Source organism: Pseudonaja textilis, chromosome 1, assembly GCF_049901715.1.
Source record: "Pseudonaja textilis isolate UNSWEBS1 chromosome 1, rPseTex1.2, whole genome shotgun sequence".
Taxonomy (NCBI): domain Eukaryota; kingdom Metazoa; phylum Chordata; class Lepidosauria; order Squamata; family Elapidae; genus Pseudonaja; species Pseudonaja textilis.
This window is the reverse complement of record NC_141990.1, coordinates 206,986,780-206,992,988: the sequence shown is the minus strand read 5'-3', so window position 1 is coordinate 206,992,988 and position 6,209 is coordinate 206,986,780.

Below are 6,209 nucleotides of genomic sequence, written 5' to 3'. Positions count from 1 at the left end.
CGTTTGCAAGGGGCGGGTCTGGGAGGCAGAAAACCGAAAGGGATTAAAGCCCGAGTTGAAAACCACCCGCCAAGTAACGATCGTTGCTGCTTTGATTGCGGAAGCGCTAAATCGGTTTTGGAGGAAAGGGAGGTGGGGGGCGTGCATAAGCGCACCAACGTGCCTGCCGTCCCTGTCCTATTGTTTCTTTTATATAGTTTTCTTTTCTTTTACTTATATGTATCCATGTACGCATAACTATGTTTTTCACTTATACCTATTACCTTGTAAGCAATTGACAAAAATAAATAAAATAAACAATGCAGTGTTTTAAGTGACTGTTCAGAAGTAAGCAATGTTGCTCTTGCAGGAGCAAGCAAGAGAGATTGGGGTAAGAAAGCGGTATAGTGGTTTGTTTGCAGAATGCCAAGCTTCCCGTGTAGAAACAGAAAAGGGGAAGGGTCGTCGTTCAATACTGTTGTAGAGCGATGGTAAGGAAGAGGCATGAGACCAGAGCGTACAACTAACAGGCTTTATTGCAATGAATAAAGGGTTGTCGCGTCTGCTAGCTAACTCGCAGACCAGCGGGCGACAACGGGCTGGCTCTGCCCGACAGCCGGCTTATATAGCCGGCTGTCAAACGGAGCCAACCAATGGGAGCTGCTGGTACTCCCGCTCAAACAGCGGACCTGGTTGGGAACTCCAACCAGTTCCACAGACATAACACTCCTTTCCCCCAGCTGGGAACATGCATAGTCTTGTAGATACGTGGGTTGTCTTCGCTGGCGACCAGAGCGTCGCAATTCGGGTGAACTGCCGGCCGGTGTCAAGTCCTGACTCTCGGGACGTGCCCCAGCGGTTGTTGGTGCGTAGGCTTGCCCTGGTGTGGTGTCCGGCGGTGCTGGTGAAACCCCCTGCTCTGGATGGTCTGATCGAGTCTCGAAGTCCGGCTGGTCAGCTGGGTTGCTCAGTGGTTGGATCGGTGACTCCGGTTGTAGACTCGGGTTCTCCATCCAGCCCTCTCGCTCGTCAGGGAAAACCAGGTTCCGCAGGGGATCTGCATCCGGCGTGGGTGAGGCGTCGTTGGCGCTGGCAGGTTGGCACGGGTTGGCATCTGTCGCGCCCGTCCGTCGCCTTCTGAGTTGATCCACGTGCCTCCGCCACAGACGACCATCCTCCAGGAGGACCCGGTAGGATCTGGGGCCGGTGACCGACACGATTTGTCCTGGCACCCACAACGGGTCTCCCGCGTAATTCCTGGCGTATACCAGGTCTTGTGGGGCGAAGTCTCTGACCAGACTATCGGACCCTAAAGGGGTGTCTGGGCAATAGTGGGGGTGTAGCCTGTCTAGGGTGGTTCTGAGGCGTCTCCCCATTAAAAGTTCGGCAGGAGATTTGTTGGTGGTAGTGCAGGGTGTTGTGTGCTGGCTGAGTAGGAAACGAGACAGTTTAGAGTGCCAATCCTCCTGGCCAAACCTGGCGAGTGCCTCCTTGGTTGACCTAACTGCTCTCTCTGCCATCCCGTTGCTAGCGGGATGGAATGGTGCTGTAAGGACGTGCCTGATGCCCAAGTTGGCAGTGTACATGCTGAATTCACATGATGTGAACTGTGGGCCATTGTCTGAAACCAGGGTGTCTGGAAGCCCGTGGGTGACAAATAAGCGAGTTAGGGCTTTCACTATTGCCTGAGTGGTGGTGGTGGGAAGTAAGGCTACATCAATCCACTTGGAGTATGAATCCACGACCACCAAGAAGGTCCTGCTGTGCACAGGCCCAGCCAGGTCGACGTGCAGGCGGGACCAGGGGGCGTTAGCACTCTCCCATCTGGTGGGCGTGGCAGCTGGAGGGCGGCCCTGGTTTGTTGGCAAGGTTGGCAAGAGCTTACCCAGTTGGCGATTTGAGCGTCCATACCGGGCCACCAGACGTAGCTGCGGGCCAGGGCCTTCATTCTTACGATGCCCGGATGTCCCTCGTGCAGCACTTTCAGGATGGGTACTCGCAGGGATGCAGGGATGACCACTCTTGTTCCCCACAGTAGACAACCTTGTAATTTTGACAGCTCCTGCTGGCTGGTTTTAAAGGGGACAAAATCAGTTGTACATTGAGTTTCCGGCCACCCCTTCCCACCCAGTCCAGAACCTGGGCGATGATTTTGTCCTTTTCGAGTGCGCCGCGATGTCCTCGGCTGTCACTGGAAGCTTGAGTTCGTTGACCTCGAAAATGGCATGGATGGGCGCTGGGTCTTCGACTGGGACTGGCAGGGGGCAGCGGCTAAGGGCATCGGCGTGGCTCAGGGTCTTGCCAGGACGATGCACTAACTTGAATGAGTAAGCGGCCAGAAACAAAGTCCATCTGGTCATTCTGGGTGAAAGTACCTGCGGAGTTTGCTTATCTCCAGACAGAAGTCCTAAAAGAGGTTTGTGATCAGTCACTAACTCAAAGTGGTGGCCAAACAAGAACTCGTGGAACTTCTTAACTGCAGCCACTGCGGCCAGGGCCTCTTTATCGATCTGGCTATAGTTCCTCTCGGTAGGAGAAAGAGTCCTGGAAAAGAAAGCAATTGGTGCCTCGGAGCCGTTGGGGAGTCTGTGGCTCAGGACAGCCCCAATGCCAAAGGGGATGCGTCAGCGGCCAGGACCAAGGGAAGACGTTGATCGAATTGAACTAGGACCGCTTCTGATGTGAGTAAGGATTTGACTGATTTGAAGGCATGGGCTTCCTTGGGTCCCCAGTGCCAGGGTGAGTCTTTATCTAGTAGCCTATGTAATGGTTCAGCTACAGATGCCTTGTGTGGGAGGAATGAGGCGTAAAAATTCAAGAGTCCCAGGAAGGCTTGTAGTTCAGTCTTGTTGGTAGGTGTGGGTGCCTCATGGATGGCCTTCACCTTGGATTCAATGGGGTGGATGCCAGAGGCGTCTATTCTATAACCCAGAAAGTCCACCTGCCTAGTGGCGATGGCACACTTCTCCCTCTTAAGTTTGAGGCCATGCTGCCTGAACCTCTCTAGCACTGTCCTGACTCTCTGAATGAGCTGGGGTCTGTTCGTGGCTGAGACTAAAATGTCATCGAAGTAGGGGACCACTCCTGGGAGACCCTGGAGAATCCTCTCCATGAGTGACTGGAAAATGCCTGGGGCTACGCTGACCCCGAATTGTAGGCGCTTACATTTGAATGCCCCCCTGTGCGTGACTATTGTTTGTAACTCCGCTGTCTGCTCATCGACAGGGAACTGTTGGTATGCCTGGGACATGTCTAACTTGGCAAAAATGGTGCCAGGTTCAAAAGTGTGTAACAGATGCTGAATAACGGGGACAGGGTAAGCGCTGACCTGCAGATAGCGGTTGAGCGTGGTTTTGTAATCCGCGCAGATTCTCAAACTGCCATCTTTCTTGAGTGGGGTGACTATGGGGGTCTCCCATTTAGCGAAATCAGTGGGTTCTAGCACCCCTTGCTTAAGTAGTTTGTCTAGTTCTGCGTCCAATTTCGGATGGATGGCAAAAGGCACCCTCCGGGGTTTTAAACGAAGAGGGATTGCCTGGGGGTCTACTGAAAATGATATGGGGGTGCCCGAATAGCAACCCAGCTCATTGCTAAATACATCGGAAAAATCTGAAAATAGTGTATCTACATCAGAAGTTGAGACAGCATGGATCCTGGTTACACTAAGGCCGAGAGAAGGAAACCAATCAAGTCCCAATAGACTAGGGAGGGTACCATTAACAACCACTAGGGGCAGATGGCCTTTAAAGGTTCGGAATTGAACAAGGAACTTTCCTTTCCCGAGGACAGGAATGTTCTTGCCCTGGTAGTCTCGTAGCGTCAGGTGGCATCTTTGTAGCTGTTTCCTTGACAGCCTGGGCTGGATCCTCTTCAGGGTATCCCAGGAGATGATTGAGAGCGCGGATCCCTTGTCCACCTCCATCCTGCAGGGTTTACCTTCTAGGAAAACAGAAATTTTAATTTTATCAGGGGTTTGGGAAGTATGGTTAGCGTGGTAGCAGGTATAGCAGTCTACCACTTGCCTTTGGGAGTTAGAAGGTGGTGGAGGTCTTTGAGGTAAGGATCACCCTGCTTGGCAGACTCTAGCGATGTGACCCTTCTTTTGGCAGTTCAGGCAGATGGCGTTTCTGAACCTGCAGGATGCCCTAGGGTGGGAGCCTCCACAGGTTAGGCACATGGGAGGTTGTTTGGGGGTGAAGTTGCCTCTCTGCCCCACTCCTACCTGTGAAGGCTTCTGATGATTTAGGCGGTTAATGTCAGACGTGTCTGTGGGGTCATCTTCGCTGATTACCTCTTCGGAATGGACAGTGTGCGTGCTGGGTTTAGATTGATTTCCCTGAATCTCAGCTGCTGACTGGGTCGAGAGCTCAGTAGCCAGGGCTTCCTCCATGGCTAAGGCTAGAGTCAAGTCTTTTTTCGCCAGCAAACGCCTTTGGAGTCTCAGATCTCTTACCCCACAGACGATCTGATCCAGCAGCATGTCTTCCAAATATTCTTTGAATCCGCACTGCAAAGCGGCTGTTCTCAGGGCGGCCATGTATTCGTTGATCGACTCCCCCTCTGCTTGCTTCCTGACTCTGAAGGCATACCTCCTGGCTATTTGGGACGGTTTGGGCGAATAGTGATTTGAAAGTATTTCCTGTAGCTCGTCCCATGGGACGCTTCTGATGGCGCGGGGCGCGACTAATGCTGTGTCAGTGTCGAAGACGGTGGCTCCGCAGTAACTCAGGAAATAGGACTTCTTCCTATGCTCTGCAGCGTCGGCTAGACCGATTGCGTCAAGAAAATGGCTGAATCGATTTTTGTAGGAGTCCCATGTTTCCTCGTTTGGTTTGAATGGAGGGAATGCTGTATTCGCGCTCATCGTGGAAAGGAAACAGGTTCGTCTGCTTCAAATCGCTATTTGAATTTGCGCTCTTAAAAGAACGCGGCTGCGGTTGTCTCTCTGGGCTGCTTAGCTCTTTTTTGAAAATCGCGCTCTTGGTGAGCGTGGGCGGCCTCGGCTGCTGTGCCTGTGGCTCGTTTCAGCGAATCAGCTCAAACAGTATCAGTTTGAATTTCGCGCTCTTTGCGAGCGCGGGGCGGCTGCGGCTACAGCGCCCTTGGTTTCTCTCTCTGTGACTACAGCTCTCTGAAATAACGCGTCTGGTTAGCCTTCGACCATCCCATCCTCGTCGCCAGTGTTGTAGAGCGATGGTAAGGAAGAGGCATGAGACCAGAGCGTACAACTAACAGGCTTTATTGCAATGAATAAAGGGTTGTCGCGTCTGCTAGCTAACTCGCAGACCAGCGGGCGACAACGGGCTGGCTCTGCCCGACAGCCGGCTTATATAGCCGGCTGTCAAACGGAGCCAACCAATGGGAGCTGCTGGTGCTCCCGCTCAAACAGCGGACCTGGTTGGGAACTCCAACCAGTTCCACAGACATAACAAATACAATTTTTTTTCTCGATTGAACTCGATTAAACCAAGTCTTTTATTTTAAAGAATCAAATCTAAAATTAACTTAGATGCGTATAAATGTAGAGCCACAGGTTGCAAAATTACGGATGACGATTAGCTGACAGTGAAGAAGGAATCTTTTCTGTGCCTTGTCTCCCACTGTTTGCAGGTATTTACTGCAGTCCTAATGTTTTACATTACCACTTTACTAATTTTTCGCCTGAGAAGTAACTTGGAGTTTGGAATTTGCAAGTTTCATTTTGACCTTCTGTAAACCTTCAGCATTTTTTTTAAAAAAGAGAAGATTTTTTTAAAAAGTCGAAGCAGAATACGTTGCAGGTGGATTCAGATCTACTGTCCATCTCAGACAACTAATACATGACAACCTAAGACAGGTAGTCCTCGACTTATGACCACAATTGAGCCCAAAAATTATGTTGTTAAGTGAGTTTGCCCCATTTTATGACTGGTTACACTTGTTAAGTGAATCATTGCAGTTAAATTGGTTGTTAAGTGAATTTAGCTTCCCCATTGACTTTGGTTGTCAGTAGGTTGCAAAAGCTGTTCCCATGATCTCGGGACATAGCAACTGTCACAAATTTGAACTAGTTGCCAAGCAACCAAATTTTGATCATGTGATCACAGCGATCATAACTGAAAAATGGTCATGTCACTTTTTCCAATGCTGTTGTAACTTTGAACAATCACTAAGCAAACTCTTGTATGTCGAAGTCTACCTCTATAAAATTTGTAAATTGGAACAAACCGAAAGCAAATAGATTTCACAGT